This window comes from Otolemur garnettii, unplaced genomic scaffold, assembly GCF_000181295.1.
Source record: "Otolemur garnettii isolate 467f Iridium unplaced genomic scaffold, OtoGar3 scaffold00120, whole genome shotgun sequence".
Lineage (NCBI taxonomy): Eukaryota > Metazoa > Chordata > Mammalia > Primates > Galagidae > Otolemur > Otolemur garnettii.
Genome location: NW_003852515.1, coordinates 3,744,021 through 3,769,335, shown reverse-complemented (window position 1 = coordinate 3,769,335; position 25,315 = coordinate 3,744,021).

Below are 25,315 nucleotides of genomic sequence, written 5' to 3'. Positions count from 1 at the left end.
AAAAAAAAAAAAAAGAAAAGAAAATAACTGGTCTAGGTGTTCTCCAAGGTTCCTAGTTGGTTTGTCAGCTCTTCCTTCATTCCCTGTACTAATTCCCCACATGTCAAATAAAGTACATTCTGTTTTTCTTTGTCAGACCCTGACTGATAAGTATGCCAGTCTTTATTGATATAACAAAACGTGGAGTTGTCTTATTGTCACTGAAAGTGATATGTCAGTGTGTTATCAAAAAATTCAGGATTCGTGACGGTTGTTCTTCTCTTCAAAACACACACACACACACACGCACAAAAGAAAGGGCAGTTGCCAGGAGGAAAGATGTTCCAGGAAGAAACTTTCAGGTTAGAGGATAAGAATCTGTAAACGATTCTCTGAAAATGGGCATCCTGGAAAAGTGTCTGCGTGTGTTCCAGTTTGAAGAGTGCTGCCTTGCAAAGCCAGACACATTGCATATGTAAGCACGCTAAGTATTTTTTTGAGTCAATGAATGGCTGCATATGTACCAAAGTCCCAGATTGTCCAGAAATCTTCTATAGCAGTGATGGGGCCCAGACACGACCAACTAAGTGGAAGGCTTGCTCAGTCTGGCACTTCCTGAGGCTACAGTTCAAAGTTGGCTGGATTGGGCATCTCCAAGGGCCTGGCACTTGGCTGAACAGACAGAGCCTCTAGAGAAGCAGGCAGGATCTTGGAAGGCCCAGCAATAATGGTCTGTCAGCCGGAAACAGGGCTGCTGTTCTCACTTGGCCAGCAGCGGCAGTGGTGCTGATGTTTGCAGTTGTGTGCATCTGCTGCTTTGGAACGCTGCCACTTATCTGGGGAAATCTCTTGACACATGTGTTTGCAGAATATCAAGTTGTGCATTTATGGTTAGCCAACTAAACTGAAAATGGTCTAAGGAGGGTTTTAAGAAGGACCACTTTTCTTTTCTTTCTTTCTCTCTTTTTTTCTGAGACAGAGTCTCTTTTTGTGTCCCTTGGTAGAGTGCTGTGGTATCACAGCTCACAGCAACCTCTGACACTTGGGCTTAGGCAATCCTCTTGCCTCAGCCTCCCCAGTGGCTGGGACTATAAGCACCTGGCACAGTGCCTGGCTATTTTTTGTTGCAATTTGGGTGGGGCTGGGTTCAAACCTGCCACCCTTGGTGTATGGGGCTGGTGCCCTACCCACGGAGCAACAGGCACCGCCCCAGAAGGACCACTTTTCATTGGTCATAGAACAGAATCCTTTCCCTCACTCCCCCCAAAGATTACTCTTAAGAATCTTTGCTTTTTTGCTATGATTTTGTTGAATTACAAATATATCCTTAACTTCAATCCATATCAACTTGAATGAGAGGAGTGGAGCCAAAAACACCCTTCTTCCCCAAGCAAATAAACAAAATCCCAAACCCAAAACAAAGCAAAATGAAAAGACGAAGGAGACAGAGAGAGACCCCTGCCATGTATAGTTTATTAATTGACCTGCACCATGCTTAGGGCTCATAAGCTCCAACTTGATTCTTACGTTGAACTTTTTTGGTGGTTATTGTTATTGGTTATTGTTATGTCCAAGTCATTGGTGAAGCTGAGACTCATGTAAAGTAGCTTGACCAGAGCCACACAGCTAATGAAACGCATAGCTGAAATTGAACCAGGCCTTTTTGCTTCATAACACAACCTTTTTTGAAATTTCAGATTATTATGAGGGTATAAGGTGAAGTTCATGTTGCATTTGAGCCCTTTACCCAGGGGATGTGCTGTAAACCTTCACATTGTACACATTAGGTGAGTACCATTAGGCCTCCGGTATATTGGGCCATTGCCCTACTCCTTCAGCCACAGGCACCGCCCCAACAGGAAAGATTCTTGAGTGATGGTATCTGGGGACCAAAAGCCTTTTCTGCTGCATGTCTTTTTTTTTTTTTTTTGGTTTATACTAGTACTGACATCTCCCATGTCCCATCTCCCTTCCTCCTCCTCTTTCTCTTTCCCTCCTCCCCTCACCCTTGAATTTAAATGTGGGCATGTGGTTGTTCATCTGCTGGGTTCATATTAGTATTGAGCACATTGAATACTTGTTTTTCTACTCTTGAGAAACTTTACTAAAAAGAATGTTCTCCAACTGTATCCAGGTAAATACCAAAGATGTAAAGTCTCCATCTTTTTGGTAGCTGAATAGTATTCCGTGGTGTACAGATACCACAATTTATTAATCCATTCATGAGTTGATGGGCACTTGGGTTGATTCCACATGTTGGCGATTGTGAATTGAGCTTCAGTAAATATTCTAGTGCAAATATTCTTATGGTAAAATGATTTTTTTACTTCTAGCTAGACACCTAGTTATGGTAGTGCAGGATCAAATCACAGGTTTACTTTTAGCCCTTTGAGGATTTTCCGAAGGGGCTGCATTAGTTTGCAACCCTAACAGCAGTATCAGAGTATTGCCTTCCACTCCAGCATCTGCAGCTTTGGGACTTTGTGATGTGGTCTATTCTCACTGGGGTCAGGTGGTATCTCAGGACGCTTTTGGTTTGTATTCCTCTGATGGTTAGGGATGAGGAGCATTTTTCATGTGTTTGTTGGCTACCCATCTGTCTTCTTTAGAGGAGGTTCTGTTCATATCCCTTGCCCACTTATAAATAGGATTGTTTGCTATTTTCTTGTTAATTAATTTGAATTCTCATTCGATTTTAGTTATCAGCCCTTTGTCAGATTCATAGCATGCAAATATCTTCTCTTATTCTGAAAGCTGTCTGTACGCTTTAGGTCTCGTACCCTTAACTGTGCACAAACTTTTTAGCTTGATCCTGTCTCATTCATTTATTTTTGGTGTTGCTGCAGTTGCCAAGGGGGTCATCGTCATAAAATCTTTTCCCAGGCCAGTGTTATTAGGAGTTTTTCCCATGCTTTCATCTAGAATTTTTATTATTTCAAGAACACAACTTCTTAACCACTAAGTCAAAGCAGCTGAGCAGCTGAGCATTCTAGCCACTGACTTTCTCTCTCTCTCTCTCTCTTTTTTTTTTTTTTTTTTTGCAGTTTTTGGCTGAGGCTGGGTTTGAACCCGCCACCTCCAGTATATGGGGCTGGTGCCCTACTCCTTGAGCCATGGGCGCCGCCCTCACTGACTCTCTAAGACCCTTCTTGTATTTCCCTTGGGAGTTAATGTCCATTTGCCTGATTCACCTGAGGGTGGGGGGAGACATTGGCATTGAGTATATTGAAACAAAATTAAATTTAATTTACAATAGCAATTAATGCTGTTTTAAAGAACCAGACTAAGTATAGAACTAGTTGTTTCTTACAGGAAATGTTATGCCAAGTGGGAAGTTTGTGAAGATGATAATTTTGGAAGACAAGGCAAGACTTCTTAAACTTAGAAATTTGGCCTTTCTATTAGTGATTCTTCTTTTTAAAAATCTGAAAGGTTAAAGTCCTATGGTCTGAGCACTTCCTGAAGGGATTAAAGATCAGAGATTGTTTTTTAGGAAGATGTCACATGAGAAACGGGGTAAAGACCTAGATAAGAACAAAGTTGGCTCTTGATCTTGAACGTCTGGCCTCAAGCGATCCTCCTGCCTCAGCCTCCCAGAGTGCTGGGATTATAGGCATGATCCACTGTGCCCGACACAGTTGGTTCTTAAAGAAAAGGTAAAGATACTCGACATGCAGAGTGAGTTATCCAGGAAGAAAGAGGGCTTTAAATTAATACCAGGGGGCAGCAAGTACCGGGCAATAGGCTGTCTTTGGGGAGAGGGAGAAATAGATAATTAGTGGTTTTGAAAGTCAAACCACAGAGCTGCCCTTTTCAAATTTTTTAATAAATACAGAGGGGAATGAAAATAACATTTGATACAGTAATCAGAAGCAGTGAAGGACTTGTTAATGGAGCTATGATCACATTCGTCTTATGTGAGAAAGTATTGGCAAGTAAGACAAATCGAGGTCAGGGGAGATGCCTCCTTAATGTTCACTTGGCTTCCACGTCCTGCACAGAATATTGCCATGCAGTAAAATCACTGTGGTATTTCCACTGTTACTTAGCATCATTCATCCGTCCATCTTTCTATTCTTTCCATAAATCCCTTTGAGCCTCTGCTCTGTGCCCTGAGCCCTGGCTTGGGCACTGAGGACATGGTCGTGAATGAAGTCCCACATGGCCTTGCTATGTTCGGTCTCCATAAGAAGCACAAGTGTCTGATTGCAGCAGCATCCAGTCCCCTCATAGAGGGCCCTGACCTTGTTGGCGTGAGAAGAAAAAAGCCAGTGAGGGAGAGTGTGCCTTTCCCCGAGAGGCCGGGCCCTCATTCACTTGTGAGTTTGATGTTGTACACATCTTTTCTAAAGTTGAATTTCTTTTACAGGAAATATTCTTTTTTTTTTTTTTTTTTTGCAATTTTTGGCTGGGGCTGGGTTTGATCCTGCCACCTCCGGTGTATCGGGCCAGTGCCCTACTCCTTGAGCCACAGGCACCGCCCCAACAGGAAAGATTCTTGAATGATGGTATCTGGGGACCAAAAGCCTTTTCTGCTGCATGTCTTTTTTTTTTTTTTTTTGGTTTATACTAGTATAATATAGTGAGGCTATGGTTCAGTAATTAAACCCATGGGTAAAGGCAAGGGTGTTGAGTTACAAATTTGTCTTTTTACTGACCATAAAATGATGTTGACTAACATTTGAATAGTTAACAGTTGGCTGAATACTTTCATGTGGTTATTTAAATTTGTATCTCCATCTCTGGCCCTCTGTTCTGTCTCTCTCCTCATGCACACTATGTCCTAGTTGGAAGGACAAGCAGAGGATCATTGTCATTATCTCCAGAAAAATCAAATGCATTTTAAAGATTTGCTGTGTTGGAGATTGACAGGAAAATTATAGCATGTCCCCACCGCCTGTGTCTCAAGCATAGCATCTATAGAGGGGATGGATTCTTTAAAATATAATGCATTGATTTCTCCTGAGGCATGTATGAGGCTTATTGGGATATGTAGGAGAAAGCCCTAACTCAGAACATGTGAGAGTGCGTGTGTGGGTTCGTGTGTATGTGTGTGATAGTGTGTGTGACTGTGTGTGGATAGTGTGTGTGTGTGGTGAGGAAGGAGCTTCCTGCAAAAGCTTGAATAACAAGCACGATATAGCTGGAAAATGATGGGTGGCTGGGGTCCAGTGCAGGCAGAGGGTGAGCTTTGCCGGGTGGAAAGTTAAAAAGCTCAAATTGAAGCCAGATCTTTCAGTTCTTTCCCTGGTGCTCATTCCCTGAACTAAGCTGCCACTCAGGTGGAGGGACAGGTGGAAGAAGGTAAAGACAGCCAGTAGGAGGGCAGCAAGGACTCAGAACAGGCTGCGTTTGGGGAAGGAGTGAAGTACATAATTATATGTGAGGCTGGTAAAGTCACATTTGTTCTTCACAACACCCCAATTAAGTGTTGCTGCCTCCATTTTGCAGAGGGAGAAGCTGAGGTCCAGCAAGGTTGGAGCCAGGTTGGACTGGACCCTATATTGCTCTAGTTTGGGGGGGGGTAGAGCCAGGTGGGAATGGGGGTGGAACGTCTGAAGACAGTCCCCATGGTGGCCAGGTATGGCTGCACTCTTAGGAGACATCATGAACGAAAGGATTTTGGGGACTGATTTGGGGGCCTCATTCTTCAGTCCTTCCATTCCAGTGGGGAGACATGTTTGCAGACCCATTTGTGGGCCAGGCCTGGCGAGATGCCCCTTTACTTTCTAACTGACAGATTAGTCCTATGCTGGCTCCTCGGGCCCTGTACATGTGGACACCTGCCAGCTTTCTCAGCTATAGTAATGAAGGCTTTTATGAGTTTGCAGAGCTCGGGGTAATGCAGAGTACAAGTTTCTAACATCAGACTTAATGATGGGGCTAAAACTTAATTTTCATGAAATGTATTGAATTTCTAACATCAGACATAATGATAGTGGTAAAACTTTATTTTCATAAAATGTATCGAATTTCTGCAGGATGATGGGGTAAGTCATCCTATAACTGCCTTAAGAAAGGCTGTGTTTGTTTAAGGAACTCCATAGTGAAACATACATAGGGGAAAGATATAATACAGGACATGTGACTATTAAAGAAAAAAGTTTCTGTGAGACCATGGGGACACACAGTGAGGGGAGAGGGAAGCCTCTTCCTGTAGCATGTTTCCCCTGAAGCTTGATGAGGGAGCTGACTATTGAGTTTTATTTCAGAATTAACCTTTCTGATCAATAAACTTTATCCTGACTACTTTTGCTGCAAAACCTTCTGCCTGGGGGGAGGCAGGGCTGGAGGGAGAGACTGATTTACATCACGTTTAGTTGTGATGAGCTAGGCAAAGTGGTAGCTAGTCCTGGACAGAGTGGATTTAGAATTTGCTTAATTGCCGTGTGCCAGGGTGCTCTGCACATTTGGGGTTAAAATCAAGGTAAAATTTCTAGAGTTTGCGAGGATCCTCCATTCTTGAATGCTCTCGTTTCTTCTTTCTGGATAACTATTTTCATTTTCTGCGAAACATGGAAACGACTCCATTGTTTGGGGAGAAATGAGTCCGCATTCCTAGCAGTTACTACTTTCTCAGCTTTTTGCAGGAAGTCAGGTTTTTGATTTTCTTCCTCCAAAGAAGATAGTGTCTGCAGTGTCATGAGCAGAGAACCTCTGAGGAGTCAGGCTCTGTCTCTGGGTTAGAACTTGGGATTCTGAAGGGAGACTTTGGTCTTGACATTTTAGGACTTTAATGTGAAACCAGGAGAGCAACCCAGTATTGTTATAGGATGGAGGGGGCTTCTTGTGTGCGTGTGTGCAGGAACAGCAAGCAGTAAGAGCGCACCTTACAAAGGTCTCTCCTGCTGGGCACACTCCGTTTTTTGCAAACTTTTGTTGTCACACATCAGGTAAGGTGCAATAGTGATGCCCTGTGTGAAGTGGAATGTGTGAAGAGGGATGTGTGCTAGGCTTACCCTTGGAGTGCTGGGTGAATATCTGGACTCTTGTTTCTCTGTGTGTGCTGGATATTGGCGGAAGTAGAATAAGCTATTCTTGTAATGCTTTCAGAGAAACTTACTAAGTATCTACATTAGTAGATACTCTCTCCTGCTGGGCACACTCCGTTTTTTGCAAACTTTTGTTGTCACACATCAGGTAAGGTGCAGTAGTGATGCCCTGTGTGCCATCTTACATTTGGTATTGCAGGTGCCTTTTGTAGCATTGTGCTAGACAGCCACAGCTTGGCCTGAGAACAGACCCTCCCCAATGGCAGGCAGATGGTCCCTTGCCAGTTCCATCAGTCACAAATGCTGTTCAAATCAGGTCCCTAGTCTACCAGGGAACCTTAGTTTACTGGAAAGAGCCAGCAGGGAACAATGGTTGAACCTCTGTGGGGCAGGGACTGGGCCCATAAAGGGCAGAGTGCCTTGCTGGACAGGGCCTGCTTCTGGCCTCACAGGGGCAGATTCCTAGCACTGTGGCATAAATAGAGAAAGTAGCCCCCTGGAGGGAGGATGGTTTATACAATGGGAAATATTGTGTAGCACAGGGCTGGGGAGCCTCTGGCCTTCTAGGTCCCTGATAATCCTCTCAGGTTGACCAGCACAATTAAAACATTAGTAAGCCATCAGCAGCTGTAAATTAATGGCTGCTGTGCTCTTGATTTAGTTTTAACTTACCCTGCCTGCCTTGTGCCACTACTGCACAAGGGTGGTTGGTGAGTTTATTGGATATGTGAGTCCCATAAATATGTGAGTAGCCGTTCTCTCACCAGCTGTTGACACAGTGCACTGTGTTTCTGTTTGAAGTGGAATTTGTGAACAGCTGCACAGCTTGACGGTATTTTTTAAATTCTGTCTGCTTAACATCCCACAATGTCAAAGAAGACCAGGAGAACACTGAGGGAAGAAAATGAGGGATTTTTAAATGAGGATTGGGATTTGCAGTATTATTTTGTTTCTGCTAAAGATAAGATGATTTGCTTGCTTTGTGATACTGCAATATCAGCATTGAAGAAATTCAGTGCTCATCAGCATCATAACACACACAGGGCTACAGATACTTTAAATTAGAGGGTGGGGCATGCATGAAAGGTTGAACTGTAGAAATTAAAAGATGAAAAGCAAAAGTGAAGACAACTGTTTCAAGCAGCAATAACACCTGGAAATAACTCCAGTGACACAATTTATAAAGTAGCTTATATACTTAGGGAAAAAAGGGAAGCCATTCAGTGATGTAGACATTGTCAAAGTTGTGGGATGCTTGGACCCTGATGATTCAAAGTACAAACATCAGCCCCTTTCAAGAGGAACCATACCTGATTGGCAGTATAAATTAACCTTTAACTTGACAGAACATGTAATACATTAAAAGGTAAATGTATATTATTCAATTGCTTTGGATAAATCAACTGATTACTCTTGACATGGCACAGGATTTATACGTCATTTGGGTCATAACAGAAGATTTTCTTTGCTATGAATCGTTATCTTGCTTCGGGTATTCTTGTGAAAGAACACATAGATATCTTCAGCAACTTTTAAGATAAATTTCATGAAGTTGAATTGAATTTGGTAAATTTAGTGAGTTTGTGTACAGATGGCAGGAAAACATGAAAGGTTCACTGCACAGATTAAAAAAAGTATCAAAAGATCCAGATGTTCTCATTTCTTTTCATTATATTTTACATAAACACAATCTATACTCTAAAGCTACTACTTTTTCAATTTTCTACTTTATTTATTAAACAAATTACCAACTCATGTAAAATAATTCTTCAAGTTATAAAGAATAGAAACCATGGGGGCAGCACCTGTGGCTCAGGGAGTAGGGCACCGGCCCCATATATCAGGGTGGGGGATTCAAACCCGGCCCGGCCAAAATTGCAAAAAAAGAAAAAAAAGAAAACAAACTATGTCAAATATAAATTTTTAAAATACCAGAAACTATAATGCATGTAGTCTTTTAAGTAGTTAGCCTTTAAAATGCCTCGGTATTAAATACCTAGCTTTTCTCAGGAAGCTGTTGCAAACCAGATAATTTTCTGACTGTGCAGTCATCAATGGGTCCTATTTTTAACAGAATAAAAATGTGCCTCCCTTAAACTCCTCTTAATATTACCATCTTAAACTTTCTTTTGTTGCCAGAAATTATTTTCAAGACCCGCATCTTTCTAAGTTTATTTTTATTTTTACAACAACTTTACTATTTGATTCTATTTTTTTTTGTAAAAATACGTGAAGAAACAGAAGCTACGACTCTAAGTGACACTTTGCAACATGATCAGTTTTGTAATATGCTAAAGTTGAATGATGAGATATTCAATATGGATTTGCCATATCATTCTAAAGTGTGTTGGCTAACGCAGGGACAGGTGCTAAAACTTTATCTCTCTGAGAACAGATAGCTAAATTTTATGAAGAATAGAATCAGCAGTATGAATTATTGAAGGAGGATTTCTATAGGAATGCAGCATTTCTGTGTGATATGTCAAATCAAACCAACTTGAATATTTCTTGGCAAGGTGAAAATAATTATATAGGATATGTGGCCAGAAATACACAAAAGTATCAAAAAAAGTTACCTTTTTTTCAAAAAGAAATTGTAGATGAGCATTTCCCCCAGTTAGCCAAGGTCATTGATGAGCAGGATGATATATGCAAATCATCTGAAGAATATGCGGCTGTGATAGACCTATTAGTTGGAGAATACAATGAAAGTTTTTTTGACTTTGAGAATCATGACATCACACTCAAATTAGCATTTCATCCTTCCCTAGTGGATATGATCAAGGCGGCTAAAGAACTACAGATGGAATTGATTGAGCTCTCAGTAGATGACATTTTAAAGTCATTGTTTGATGCTAAGAAAGATCCAGTTGAAACATGGAAAAATGCGGTAGAATACCCAGGTTTTCAGCAGCATGTCCGAGAAATGCTTTCTTGGTTTTCAATCATGTATTGCTGCGAATCTACATTCTCCGACCTAACCCAAATCAAGATACCCTGACAGTCACAAATGACTGATCCCCATCTAGAGGATCAGCTGAAACTGCAGACTTCCATGCTGCAACCAAATAGTCTAATGTTTTCCAACAAAAAGCAGACCCAACAAAGTCAGTAAAAGGTTAGTTAACTTTAGAATTAACAAATAGTTTTCATTGTGAAATTATTAAGTGCATAGTGGTTAGGTTTTTACAAAATGATGTACATTTTAAAGTATATCTAATTGAAGTTTTTGAATGCAGCCTTATTTGATTACAGCTAAATTAATGTGGCTTTCCAATGTGAAAAAATTCCCCACCCTGGTGTTATAGAATGTAGTGCATTTGTACTTTTAAAATGTTGGTACTTAATTTTCAGGTAAAGTTCTTTAGATAACCTTTACCAATTTGAGCTATCTAGGTTGTGCCCCAGTGGACCCTATTACTTAGTTCACTACTATTTTGTGGCCTATGTTACATTTTTAAGTAGGAAAAGAAAATGTACACGTGAGATTATGTAGATCAGTTGCCCATTTAACATGATTGCCGGGATTGTGTTGGAGCATGAACTGCGGGATAGTCCACACATCCCTGTCAAGCTCTGCAAGATTATTACTTTACATGTAGCTGGGAGGCTGTGGGGCCAGAGTGGCCTGGTGTGGGTACAATTCTATCACATACTTACTTTGTGTGGGCTTGTAGCCTTTTTGAGCCTCAGTTTCTTTTGCTTTAAAATGGTGATAGCAGACAGTCCGAGGGTTGCTTTCAAGATAAAATGAGATAATTTTGCATGTATATGGATAAAGAAACAAAATGCCTGGCATTTGCATGCAGTAAGTAGGCGATAGCTACAATTTTGTTAAGGCCCAAATGTGATCTTGGGACTACTTTTCACCAGTTAGGAGTCGAGGGGTTTTGCCTAGGGCCTTTGGTTGGTTCTGTTTTTTGCAGAGCCTAGAACAGTGCCTGGCACATAGTAGGCACTCAGCTTGTACTTTCTGGGTATGGGGAAGAATCAGGGGAAAGGGAGAAGGCAGATGTTCTCTGGGTCCAGAGATCTGGAGTGTGCACATGTGACAGGGAGCAGCCCTAGAGGCTGGAGTGGAGGTGGTGACCCCATGGAGCGCGTGAGTGGGAAAGTCTGTCTGAGCCCGGTTTCCCTGACCTGGATTCCCAGGGAACCCTCATAGATGCTTTCCCTTGGAATTTTGCTGCAATCCCCCGACCCATATGCCCAGCTCCCACAAATAAGTGGGGAAGAAATTCCTTTTTAGTTTCATCCTTAATATGTGAGAGACTAACGTTAATTAATTACCATTTTTTTTGAGAGACAGAGTCTTGCTCTTTCGCCCAGGCTAGAGTGCAGTGGTGCCATCATAGCCCACGGCCACCTTGAATGTCTGGGCTCAAGTGATCCTCCAGCCTAAGCCTCCTACATAGCTGGAGCTACAGGTGTATGCCATCATGCTTGGCTAATATTTTAATATATTTTGTAGATGCAGGGTCTTGCTATCTTTCTAGGCTGGTCTCAAATTCCTGGCCTCAAGTGATCCTCCCACCTTGGCCTCACTGTACCCAGCTGAGAGGCTAACACTTAAAAAAGAACTTCTTTGTGCTTGCTTCAGTAGCACACATAGTAAAAAAGAACTTCCTCAGAAACAGACCCTAACACATACAGGCACATATGTATAGTATGTATATATATAATTGTTAGGGGTCTCACACTAACAAACAGACCCTTTGGCTCACACATGCTTGTGAAGTATGTGTCTGAAGGTGATTACTCAGCAATATGTAATACAGCTGGTTTGATTGTGGAAGACATTTATTTAGGCTGATGCCTGATTGGCTATCATACCAAATTGGGTATGATTAGCTAGATCCTCTGAATGTTGTCAGAGTAGGAAATATATTCTCTGCAAATATGATCAAGTAATAATATATTTGTTATAAAAAGAGCTTATTTGAATTGAGAAATAAATAGATGAAGAATAGGAATAGGAATGCAGCTGATAAACAGATAGAAATAGGAAAATTTTGACCGAATTTTATAAAAGCAAGTGGGAATAAGCTACCATTTTTATCTACCAAGTTTGTAAATAAATCAATGGGTTGGCACCAATGTACTCTTTTATATTGTTGGTTATATTCTGAGTTAGCATAAAACTTTTGAAAAGTAATTTGACAGGTAATCGAAAAATCAGTAAATGTGGGGTTTTGAGTTGGTATCTCCTGTGGAATTTATCCTAAGAGACTAGTACCAAAAAGCCCCTCTACACACAGATTGTTGACTGTAGCTTTATTTATGATAGTAAAATTGGAAACATCTTAAAAGCTTAGAGACTGGGATACATCCCCTGGGTGGATTCCTGAGTCATTAAAAGTGATGATTTTGAAGATAATCATAACAGAAAAAATTTAATGTGACAGTCACTGAAGAAATAGGAATCAAAATTTTATATAGAAAATGACTTCAGTTAAACATGTATGACAATTATCATAAATACATAATAGACATTTCCCCACAGAGTGATTGTTTCATGAGGATTCTTCCTCTTTCTTATTTCCCAAACGTACTAAAATTTTGTTATTTGTTTTATAACTTCAAATATTATCTATTTAAATAATTATCGTTACTCTGCTAAGGGGGATCAAAAAGAAGAAGAAATAACAGAAAATGCAAACATTTAAAAGTCATTCACATGCTGTCTCATTTTCTATTCCTAAACATTGCACTAATGCAGTGTTTTCAACCTTTTTTTAAATCTCACAGCACACTTGAATCTATAGTTAAACTTTTGTGGCACACTTAAATTATGTTGATAAAGAAAAAAGAGTTAGAAAAAGAATATACTTACTGTGCTTTGAATGTCCTTAGAAAATAATGATCTTCAAAAATTTTCATGGCACACCTAAGAGCCTCTCAGGATACACCGGTTGAAAATCACTGCACTAATGTGTGGGAGAGCTTTGGTGGTGAAGCTTCATCTTTACCTAGATAGTTAAAACAGAGCCCCAAGCTCACGAAATTCAAGAACTATTTTTCTGCATTCTCTAGTACTTCCAGCTTTCCTTGGGTTTCCCAAGCAGTTGACTTCCTGGAGTCTCAGAAGCGGGTCTTATAGGCTTTGTCCCTTAGACAAATAGATCATTCTTGTTAAAGTCCACATCCTTTTCTGATTCAGACCTTTGGGAAAAGGATCTCCCACTCAGTTACAATTTGTGGGTTTGAGGGACACACCTAGCCCACTGGGAAACTAGTGAGATGACTGAATCAGGGTCTAGCACAGCAGTTGCCACCCAGAGTCTTTATATAGAAACCCACATTGCCATTAAAGGTATGTGGGTAGAGCCTTGTAAGCCTAACAACATAGCCCAAGGCTGGGGATCTCTGACCCTAGACTTGAGAATTAGTCTAGTATTAACAGCTCCCAGGCCGGGTGTGCCTCATAAGCTTTGTGCACCTGTGTTTGCCCTGGGGTAGGCTTTGCAGCAAGGAACAGAGAACTCACTTGAACAGAATAATAATGTGTTATGGTGCCACAAAGTGATTTTGGGTCTGCTTTAATATGAAGTTGATTTTCAGCCCCCAACCTCCACAGAATTCCTTTTCTAGGCTTCAGAAGCCACAGGTTAGGAGTCATGAATTACCTCCTCACAGTTTGGGCTCTCCCACATCTTTGCCCACTCCTGGAGACTCTGTGAAGATCCATTTAGGTGAATTTCCCCCACCACACGTTCACAAACACAAGCAGCTTGCTTAGAAATTGTGAGTTCACACTGTAACAAATGTAAACCGCATGTTAAGCCTAACAGGCATGTTATAAGGGTCCATAAAGATAAAAGGAAAGCAGGATTGTTTCCTATACTATTTTATAGGGGAAGCAAGGTCGACCTGATTGCAAGATACCATGCTAGTCCCATATGTGATTGAGTCCGGAGCGTGAGCTGGGAGCACACCCGATTAGTGGAGCTCTGTGTTTTAGGGATGAATCACAGTAAGTGGATGACACCTTTAGCTCCTTTGTGGGATATGTGTGTATCTGGGTGTGTGTTGGGGGGGGAACATCTGTTGGAATTTACTAGATTTCTTTTGCTGTTGTCATTGCTGCTACCTGGATCCTGCTGGGGACCCAGGTGGTTTAGGGGGATGGAAAGGCTGAGGAGGTGGATGTGGGCACATCTCCCAGGTGGGGGTGTGGGAGGCACTTGAAGGATTCTCAGGTTTCTGAGACCTTGACTTTATTTACTCAGCATGCATTTATTGAGTTCCTATTATTTGCAATCACTGATATTGTGTTTCTTTTCTAATATCTTGAACCTAGTGGTAGGCAGGTCAGTCAGTAAGTTAGGGCATTGGTTAACTTTTGGAACCACACTTAGTCCTCATGTGGGCCAGTCTAAAGACATTGCTTTCTGCTCCCAGGCAGGACCCTTGATGCCAGTGTGTTGTCTGGTTATTGCCTATGTTGGTCACTGAGGGGCCCAGGTTAGACTGTGGATGACTTAGATGAGTTAATCATGGTGTCTTGGAAAGAACATTCGAAATTTCTGTTGTTTTTTTTTGGTCAAGGAACGACAACTATGTGATTTATTATTCCATTTTAAAATAATGTGATGGAATAGGGGCTTTATGTTCTGTTGGGCTTATTTCTATGAAAATTTATACTCTTAGTGATTAAAAGCCAAATTACTTGATGGAGTGTTCCGTGCAAACATTGAGAAGAATAAGCAGCCCTTTGTTGTGTCCTCAGAGTTAAAGAAAACCAACTGAGACAGCCAACCATCAACCCAGCAGAGGTCTTCAGTACAGGAAGGGACACTGGGAAAGGTGTTCATTTCTCTTTAAAAGAGCTTCTAAAAATAAAACCCTATTTCCTGCAATTTTGTGTGTAGGAGGACAGGAAAAAGAGGGAACAGAATATTCGGGGTTCAGTAAAATGTTTTCAGCCAAAATACATCTGAGAGCTCTGGGCATTATATGAGCTTATTACCGACTTAAGGTGACAGGACATTTATAATGACTTTATGTAAGATGCCTCAGCTGCTTTTTTGGAATGAGATAGTATAAATAAATAATAGCAATTATATATTATTACAATTACAGGATGTAAATGGGTTAGAATCAAGTCCTGTGGAGTCCTTTGGGATCAGAGCAGAGGGCAAGAAAGTTTTGTGGCTGCTTAACTGATGTTTTAGGCTTTGTAGCAAGGAATCCTGAATTTAGTTCTTTTAAAACAGCTTAGATTGTTCTAAAATGTATAATTCTTTTTTTTTTTTTTTTAAGAATTAGGAGACCTTGGTTCTCAGTCTTGTTTGAAGATCTTAGTAGTAAACTATGGAACAAAACCCAGTTTTAAAAAAGACTTTTCTGTTTCTCTTTCACCATTTGATAAATGTCAAACAAGTCATAATTGGTAAAACAGAAGTGAAAATGCATTAAGTGAATTGATAAAGACCATGAATTTTAAAACCCTGTGATGGTAAATTAATGGAACAAACTAAATCAAGGGAAGATTAAAAGGTGTGGGAGCAAGATTGTGTTTGATCAAAAGTTCTAGCTTCACTCCTAAAATGCTAGTCAGTTACTTTAGTGCTGTCAGACATTTTACTTCAGGACGCCCTGGGGGAAAAGTTGGGTGATTCCCCAGAGACGTAGGCACCGTAAGTTGGTGACTAGTAAATGCGGAATGTGGTTCAAAGTCTGTGATCAACAATTTATTTTCCTTTTTTTTTTTATTTTAAAACTTTGGTTTTTTTTTCTTTTGCCTCATGTAAATAGTCAATAGCTGATAGTAATTGATTTTTTTTTTTTTTGGTTTGGTGTAGACACAGGAACTCTCGAAGGATATGAAATTATACTTGTACTTTTGACTTAAATTTGAAATAAAATATATAAAACTCAAGAGAATACAACTGCAAATGTGTGTGTCTGTGTTTCTGAGCATCTGTGTACATGTGTGAGTTTGTGTGTATATGTGTGTGTGTGAAGGTGTGTACATTTATTCAGTAGACTGATGTGTCTGTGAAGGAGGTGATAGCATTGGCAGCTGTTTTGTTCAGCAATAGGCCAGTTGGTAGGTCATGGAGCAGATTTCATTGTGCACAGGAATTACAAGTACAAATTCCCAGATCTGACCATTGAGTAGCTGTGGATTGGGGTTCAGGACTCTCTATCAAGCACCATTAAAGAGCAGACTGCAGATGGTGCAGGGGTCTGTGCTTTAAAGAGACATTGCTTTAGAAGCACATGGAGCTAATGGAGGCCCATTCTAGTTCTTTCTCCAGTCCTTTGTGTTGGCCCTTCACTTGTGTGTCAGAGTCAAATTAAAGGGATGAAACTCTCAGAAAATATGAAACCTTCACATTATTTGGCAAACTGCCACTCTGTTCTCAGCCATTTGTGCTTCCAGGCGTGATTTTATGATTCCTCTGTTAAGTGCTTGATAATCAGAGGCTGAGCTTGGTTATGCAGATTATTTTAGCGCCAAGTGTATACATCGTGGGCTGCACATTTTTATCAGGGAGAAAATGAAACGTCTGCTAGGTAGCATTCAGGATTTTTGTTGATGGTAGAATCTCGGTGAATGGGTTTTGGTGTACCTGGAGTATTCCGCTTACAATTAGCTCATTGATCGAGCTGACAAAGAAAGAGCAGCATCACTGGGCACTGCCTAGCCGGTTTTCCCCACGGTGACATTCCAGGTCAGAGGGCCAGTGACACTAGAGTGATGGTCTTGCACCCTCAGCTGCTGCGAGTCTTTGTAATTGCCTTTCTCTTGCGATCCTTGAGGAATGAGACACACGGTTCTCTGGAAAACAAAACTAGAAACAAACCAACCATCTGAGCTGCTGGAGAACTCTGCTTAGAGTTTGGATTCCTATTTTTCTTCCTTGCAAAAGCTAAGAGTGTATTTTGGGTTTCTCACTTGTCTTTAAAAGGCCAAGTGTCATCTCAGCCATCTCTTCATACTTCTCAAATGAAGGAAACAACTTAATTCTAGCCCAAGAATATGGGGAGGGGGTGGGGAAGGGGAGGGAAGAAGGGTGGCTGGGTGGTGGGAGGTTAACCGGAAAGATCATCTATATTTCTAACAAGGGTACAAGTGAACTTTTCTAGAAATAGAATGTAAACGTTTTGACACAATGACTATGCAAATTACATGAAATCTATGTGAACCAGCTTGATGAAAGTGTTTCAAAATGTATGTGAAAACACTACACTGTACTCCCTGTTTGCATTAATGTATAGAGCTATCATTTAATAAAAAAAAAAAAAAATAAAAGGCCAAGTGTAATGAAGGGGGAGGGGTGTTCACTGATGGTATGTGTAATTATTCATGGGAAGGGTATGTTAGTGGCTCCCCAAGTCGGTGGTTTTGATGCTAATTAGCGAGAAGATGTTTGCTCTCTGTATGGAGCACATGTGTGTATCCCATTTGCCTCTGTTACAAGAGGGAGCCACGTTCCTGGCGCTGATCACTGCACTTCTCATCGTTTTGACCCTTTCCAAGCTTAAATGTCATTTGAACCAGAGCTCAGCCTCAGTATGCTGTGTGAAATTCAGCTGATTGGAGCGTCGTTTTCCGGAGCACAGATGCTTTGAGAAGTGCTCAGGGAAGACTGTGAGCAGCACAAAGAGCTGAGCGCTGCCTCTGCTGCTTGGCACATGGCCTTTATGGCTTTTATAATTGACTGTGGCATCTGTGCTTCTTGGGTGCTGGAAGCTATGAGTTAGCAACATTCTGCACCAAAATACTAAAATGGTCGATTTTTGGTTTTCAGCAGGTTCCAAAAGTTATTTTGAAATGGTTTGAGGTAAATACTTACATTTATTTATAAACTCTCTTCACATAGTTATCTTGTTTTAAAGATGTCTTTGTGGAAGACAGCATAGCTGCAAAGAATGTTTTCTTAGATGAAGTATATGTGATTTTCATTTTAACTTGAAAGAGTTTGAGTTTAGTCCTTATTTCTAGCTGAGCACCAGGCAGGTTTCTCTGTCTTGTATTATTGGACTGAAGCATACCCTTCTGGATATGAAGTCCATACTTGCATTTTAAAGCTGCTATATTCTCCTTAAAACATATTTAATAATTTATTATGAAGATTGGTTGAAATTATAAAATAAATTTAAAAATTCAAATAAGGTTTTATAGTGGTAGGATCATGAATAAATCAAAATGTAACATCTTACATCTGCTACCTGAAGTAAATGTTTAAGTTACATAAATAATTCCTAAATCCCTGCAGGACCTTGAAAGCTTAAGACAAGTTTTTAATCTTACCTACTTTATCTGATAGGTAGTTGGTAGAGCTAGGGGGGCAGAAGGAAGATGGGAGATTGTGAGTCAGTCTAATCTTGTACAAGCCAGTGGCCAACTATGGCAAAATCTCTAGCTTTTTCCTTTGCTTTTGATATTAAGCAAATATGTCTATTAAGTTACTATAGCTTTTGGGTATGTAACCAAAGCTCTCTTTCTCTCCTCCCCATACTTCCTGTCCTATTTGATTTAACATAGATTTTTTTTAATTAAAGAAAAATAATAAAAAATATGAGGCGGGCATTTATTGACCAACAAGTCAGGGTGAAATAAATTTCTAGACCCACTCGGTGTACCAGGTGCTCCTGAGACTGAGGAATGTCATTCAGAATGTCTGTAAATCTCTTACTCAGTTTCAGGGCTGGCTTTCTTTTCTGCCAGTTATCACTTTGTATCACTTAAAAAAAAAAATCCAATGGAAAGCAAAGGTAAATCTTGTCATACGAGAAGATTCACATATTTAAATTCTATTATAACTCTTAACTGGTAGGTGTGGATTTTCTTCAGTAATGAGATGAAGAATATTGGAAGCCACTATATCTGGCAAAGAGTGTGGTGTTTTCTTATAAATAGATCATGAGCCTGGGCAGGGCAAGTGCACTTAGCTGCCGTGAGGATGGAGGCAGCTTCACACCTGCGTCCCAGGCTTACTGTTGGCCATAGTGACCAACTGTTGTGGCTCCTGTTCGTTTTCCTGAAATTCTGGTCTGAGCACCCAGGGGAGTGATTGCACTGCTGAGCCTTTTCTGCATGACTTTCATCCTTAAGATGTTTATCTCTTGCTCAGACCCCAGGGCGCTGACAAGTTTGATGTTCTGGGACAGTTATGATTCCTTTGGGAATTCTGAAAGACCGACACAAATTATTAGACAATTGCATAAATTCTTGCCTCTTTCTAAGGAATCGAAAGCACTTTTTGTTCATATCATTCATCTTTATTTGCTTGTAACAAAGATAAAGGGATTATAGGCCTGTCCTAACAAAAAACATGGGAGGAAGTGAACATCAGAAAACAGTATTTTTGTATATAGGTGTTATTCTTTATAAAGTTTTTTTTTTTTTTTTCAGTTTTTGGCCAGGGCTGGGTTTGAACCCGCCGCCTCCGGCATATGGGGCTGGTGCCCCACTCCTTTGAGCTACAGGGGCCGCCCTATAAAGGTGTCATTCTTCATTAAGAATTTATCTACCTGTTTTCGGCTTTGGAACCTTTACTTCTGTGGTAGTTTAGCTCTCACCCTGAGTTCAGAAGGTATTATAACTGGTAACAGTGGTGGTTTTCTCTTCGTTTGTGCCAGAGTTCTAGGAAGTGCTCTCTCATCCTGCTGGAGTGAGAAGGAGGAGCAGGGGTGGTTCAGGGGGTGATTCAGCCTCAGATGAGCTACCCGGGATGTTCCCTCCATGCAGTTGGTGATTGCTCACCGTGATCCTCTTGTTGGATTTCTGTCCCACACCAGGCCTTATAAAGGCAAGGATTGGAATAGATTCAAGCAGCCTTAGGCTTTTGGATTCGAGGTACCAGATACTTCTCGGAAAAATGCCCCAATTTTATTTTGATAACCAGCTAGTTTGAAAACATCCTCAGTCATCCACCTGTCACATCAGTGTCATGTTTTCTTTACTTTTGTAGCATAGTTCGTAAAAGACATTTTGACTCCAGGAAAGCAGAGGACCCGTTATAATCTCACATTATTAGTTTCTTAGAAATTCAGCTTTATAAAAAGTACCCTGTATTCCATCTTGCTTTTTTATTTCACCGTAGGCTGGTTAATAAAAACTTTATTTCAGACCAAGCTTGGGAGCACTAGGCTGGGTGATCTCTGGGACTCCTCACAGTGCCCCCATTCCACGTTGGTTCTTGGCTTCCCCTTACTCTTAGGGGAGTAAGGAGAAAGGAGAAGGTTGGGGAATATTTACGTAATATTCAGGACATTGCCAGAAACTTCTCTGAGTGTTCTTCTAAAACCATTCATTGGTAATGTTTACACAGGGTTGCTTTGATAATCTGCAAATCAGCTGCAAATTCTTCTCTAAGACACAAAATTAAGAGCTAGTGAAGAGCTTTTTGGAATCCTGACCCAGGTATCCATTCCTACACTCCTTGGACCTAGCTCCCTTAACTTGCTTTGGGTTTCTTAGTCCTCAAAGCTAAGTAATTAAAGCCAGCTCTCCCACGTTCCTATGAATTTAACTGTACAGCTTACTGTTCAGATGATTTCACACTGAGATCGATCATAGGCCCTTTCAAAGCTATTAAATTCCAATTCATCCTTCCTGCAAAGTAATTTTACAATGGCCAGACTGGTCATTAAAGTAACTTTATAATGGCTAGACTTTGGTCCATTTGTAAATCTGTTATCATTGTGAAGAAAGACTTTTTCCTTTCAGTAGTGTTCATATTGCTTTGCTAAAAAAAGTAGCAAAACAAAAAAGCAAAGGGAGCAAATCCCTGTATTTTGTGACTGTTTTCTGGTCAATACAGAAAGTATTGTTGCTGTTTTTTTTTTTTTAACCAAGATTAAATAATAATGATAAATAAAAAAAGAGAAAAACTGTTCTGTTCCATATATCTACCTCTCTGTTTTTGTGCCCATACCATGCTGTTTTGATCACTATAGATTTATAGTATAGATTGAAGTCTGGTAGTGTGATTCCTCCTGCTTTGTTTTTATTTCTGAGTAATGTCTTGGCTATTGGAGATTTTTTTCTAGTTCCATATAATAAAGCAAAGTATTATTTTTTTGAGGTCTTTAAAGTATGACAGTGGTGCTTTAATAGGGATTGAAATAAAATTGTATATTGCTTTGGGTAGTATGGACATTTTAACAACGTTGATTCTTCCCAGGAATGAGCATGGTGTGTTTTTCCATTTGTTAACATCTTCAGCTATTTCTTTTCTCAGAGTTTTGTAGTTCTCTTTATAGAGCTCTTTCACATTCTTTGTTAGGTAAATTCCCAGATATTTCATCTTCTTTGGCACTACTGTAAAAGGAATAGAATCCTTGACTGTTTTTTCAGCTTGACTGTCATTGGTATATATAAAAGCTACTGATTTGTGAGTATTGATTTTGTATCCTGAGACACTGGTGCTGGGAGAACTGGCTGGCGACCTGTAGAAGACTGAAACTGGACCCATACCTTTCACCATTAACAAAAATTAACTCTCACTGGATAAAAGATTTAAACTTAAGACATGAAACTATAATGATTCTTGGAGAGAGTGCAGGGGAAACACTTGAAGAAATTGGCCTGGGAGAATACTTTATGAGGAGGACCCCTAGGCAATTGAAGCAACACCAAAAACACATTACTGGGATCTGATGAAACTAAAAGCTTCTACACAGCCAAAAACACAGTAGGTAAAGCGAATAGACAGCCCTCAGAATGGGAGAAGATATTTGCAGATTATGCTTCTGACATAGGTTTGATAACCAGAATCCATAAGAGTAATCCGATTTCATTGTGGGCAAAGGACTTGAAGAGAAACTTCTCTGAAGAAGATAGGCTTATGGCCTATAGACACATGAAAAAATGTTCATCACCTTTAATCATCAGAGAAATGCAAACCAAAACCACTTTGAGATATCATCTAACTCCAGTAAGATTAGCCCACATCACAAAATCTCAAAACTATAGATCTTGGCATGGATGCAGAGAGAAGGGAACACTTTTGTACTGCTGGTGGGAATGCAAGCTAATACATTCCTTTTGGAAGGAAGTATGGAGAATACTCAGGGATCAAAAGTAGACCTGCCTTTTGATCCTGCAATTCCTCTACTAGGAGTATACCCAAAACACCAAAAATCACTTTATAAGAAAGATACTGTACCAGATTATTTATTGCAGCTCAATTCATGATAACCAAGTCATGGAAGAAGCCCAAGAGCCCATTGACCCATGAATGGATTAATAAATTGTGGTATATGTATACAATGGAATATTATGCAGCCTTTAAAGATGGAGACTTTACCTCTTTTATGTTTATATGGATGCAGCTAGAACATATCCTACTTAGTAAAGTATCTCAAGAATGGAGGGAAAAGTATCCAATGTATTCAGTACTATTATGAAACCAATTTACAATCACTCATACTTTCATATGAAGAATAGATCACAACTATGACCCAGGATGAAGGAGGAAGGGGGTTGGGGGGGGAGGTCAGATGGATGGAGGGTGGATGGTGGGATCACACCTATGGTGCATATTGCAAGGGTACGTGTCGGATCTATTTAGTATAGGGTATAAATGTCTTAACGTAATAAGTAAATGAAGTGAGGTACACATTAACCAATGGGATGTAAGCGTTCCTCATTCTATATGAAATCAGTGCATTGTACCCCATAAATGCATTAATGCATACATGATCTACCTCTTTATGATTTAATAAAAAAAAGAGAAAAACTATTTTGGTTATCAGGCATTTAAATTACTTTATTCTGCTTTTCTTTCTTTCTTTTTTCTTTTTGTTAAACAGGCCTGGGCCAGGTTCAAACCTCCCATCCCTGGTGCACAGAGCCGGCACTCTAACCACTGAGATATAGGTATCCAGCCTTAAATTACTTTAAATTGTTCATTCTCCAGCTAAGGCAGATTCTGATTTCCTTTTTTTCTTTTTCTTTTCTTTTTTTTTTTTTGTTGGGGATTCATTGAGGGTACAAGAAACCAGGTTACACTGACTGCATTTGTTAGGCAAAGTCCTTCTTATAATTGTATCTTCAGACTCTAATTTCTTATTTTTCTTTTTTTTTTTTTTTAAGATTTTATGTAGTGGCTTGGCACCCACAGCTCAGTGGTTAGGGTGCCGGCCACACACACAGGGGCTGACAGGTTCAAACCCAGACCAGGTCTTGTAAACAGTGACAAGTAAACAAACAAACAAGAATAGCCAGGCATTGTGGCAGATGCCTGTAGTCCCAGCTACTGGGAGACTGAGGCAAGAGAATTGTTTAAGCCCAAGAGTTTGAGGTTGCTGTGAGCTGTGACATCACGGCATTCTACTGAGGGCGACATAGTGAGACTCTGTCTCAAAATAAAAAAAAAAAAAAGATTTCATGTAGTAATACTATTACTTTATATCTTAAGAACTTTTATAATATATAAAATTCTTTCAAATAGATTTCATACATTTTTTAATTGACAAATAATAATTGTACACATTCATAGGGTACATATTGTTGTTTCAGTACATATAGTGATCAGATCCAGGTAATTAGCATATCCATCATCTCAGACATTCAGCATTTCTTTGTGTTGGGAGCATTCAATATCCTCCTCCTAGCTATTTGGAACTATATGGTATATTATTTTTAGCTGTCAGACTTTGATTAGTAAAAACGATATATAGAATATTATTAGATTCAAAATGAGTGGAGCTTTAATTTTTATTTAAATTTGGGTAATCTGAAACAAAACAAAATAAAACCAACAAAAACAAAAAAACACACTCAATGAATAAAAAACCCAATTTAGGTGTTAAGGAGGAATCCAAAGGAAATGTCTCATATTGTTTGAGTAAGAAAACAAAAATAATCTTGGTATTATTTCCATGATCCAAATGGCTGTACAAGTGGCCTCACTCAGGCAGGTGGATCAGAGGGTACTGAAGGAGGAGGAGGGCTGTGGAGTGGAGCTCCATGTCATAGCCGCTCTCAGCTCATCTTCAGTTAAGTACTCTTACTGGTCCTCACATTGACTGTCCAGGCTGTTGGTGTTCGTGCCTCTGGACATGGTTAGGCTTGTTAATTAGTTGGGATTTATTGTGTCTTGTTAGATTTGTGGTTGTTTGTGGTAGTGAGAAAAATAAAAGAGTTCGTAGGAGCAGGTCATGAAAAGATATTAGGGAGGTTTGAGACCCAAGACCCATTTAGATAGTTTGGCTGGCAGGGGGAGAACTATGGAGCTGTAATTTATTTAAGTGTGTGAAGCTGATGGACTGATGGATTTCTGAGAGGGGAAAATGGATTACTTTGAAATCCTCCCTCCCCATGAGTGATACTCAGCTTTTCATTTCTTTCTTTCTTTCTTTTTTTTTTTTTAGAAACAGAGTCTTGCTTTGTCACCCTCAGTAGAGTGCCATGGCATCACAGCTCACAGCAACCTCCAGCTCCTGGGCTTAGGCAATTCTCCTGCCTCAGCCTCCCGAGCAGTTGGGACCACAGGTGCCCACCACAATGCCCAGCCATTTTTTTGTTGCAGTTTGGCTGGGGCTGGGTTTGAACCTGCCACCCTTGATATATGGGCTGGGGCCCTACTCACTGAGCCACAGGTGCTGTCCTCAGCTTTTCATTTTTTAATTTTGGCATAGCTTGTGGATGGAAAGAACTCCGCCCCATTTATAAACTTATGTCATAATTTAATATTATTTTCTAATTGATTTTGAATGCAAAATAGGGAATTTTGGTGCAAGATTATCAAATATTCTACTGAACTTTTAATGTGTCCAAGGCATTGTGCTAAGTGTTAGGAATGCAAAAAATGAGAGACATGGTCTCTGCCATTTTTAAGGCTGTAATGAACATTTATTAAGCACCCATTCAATGCTGCAACTACTGTCGCTTACCTTATCTTGTGTAATCCTTATAACTTCATGCTGGGTAAATTAAATAACATGTAATAGGACGAAGAGTTGGTGGTGCTGAGTTTCTCTGTTCTATAAGCTTCTTTTGTCTTTTTATGCTATTCAGGTGGAGTGAAAGGTATATATAAAGAGGAAGTGAGAGAAAAAGCTGTAAGGATTTGACTGTATCCTAGTTATGAGGAGCTCTTCATATCAGGTGTAGATATTCTGGAAGTATAGTGGCGCAATGAAGTATTTAAATAGGGGCATGAAGTAATGAACACCTGTTTTGTAAGATGATAATGGATGGGTGAAATAAAAACATGAGAGAGAAATCATAGAGGGTGTCTGTTTTAATGAGATTTACATTGATTCATTTATCCAGCAAATTTTGAGTGCTTACTTTATGCCAGTCACTCAGGATATAGTAGAGAGAAAGAAAAACAAAATCCTTAGCCCTAGACTATGGGGAAAGAAGAGCGGGGGGGGGG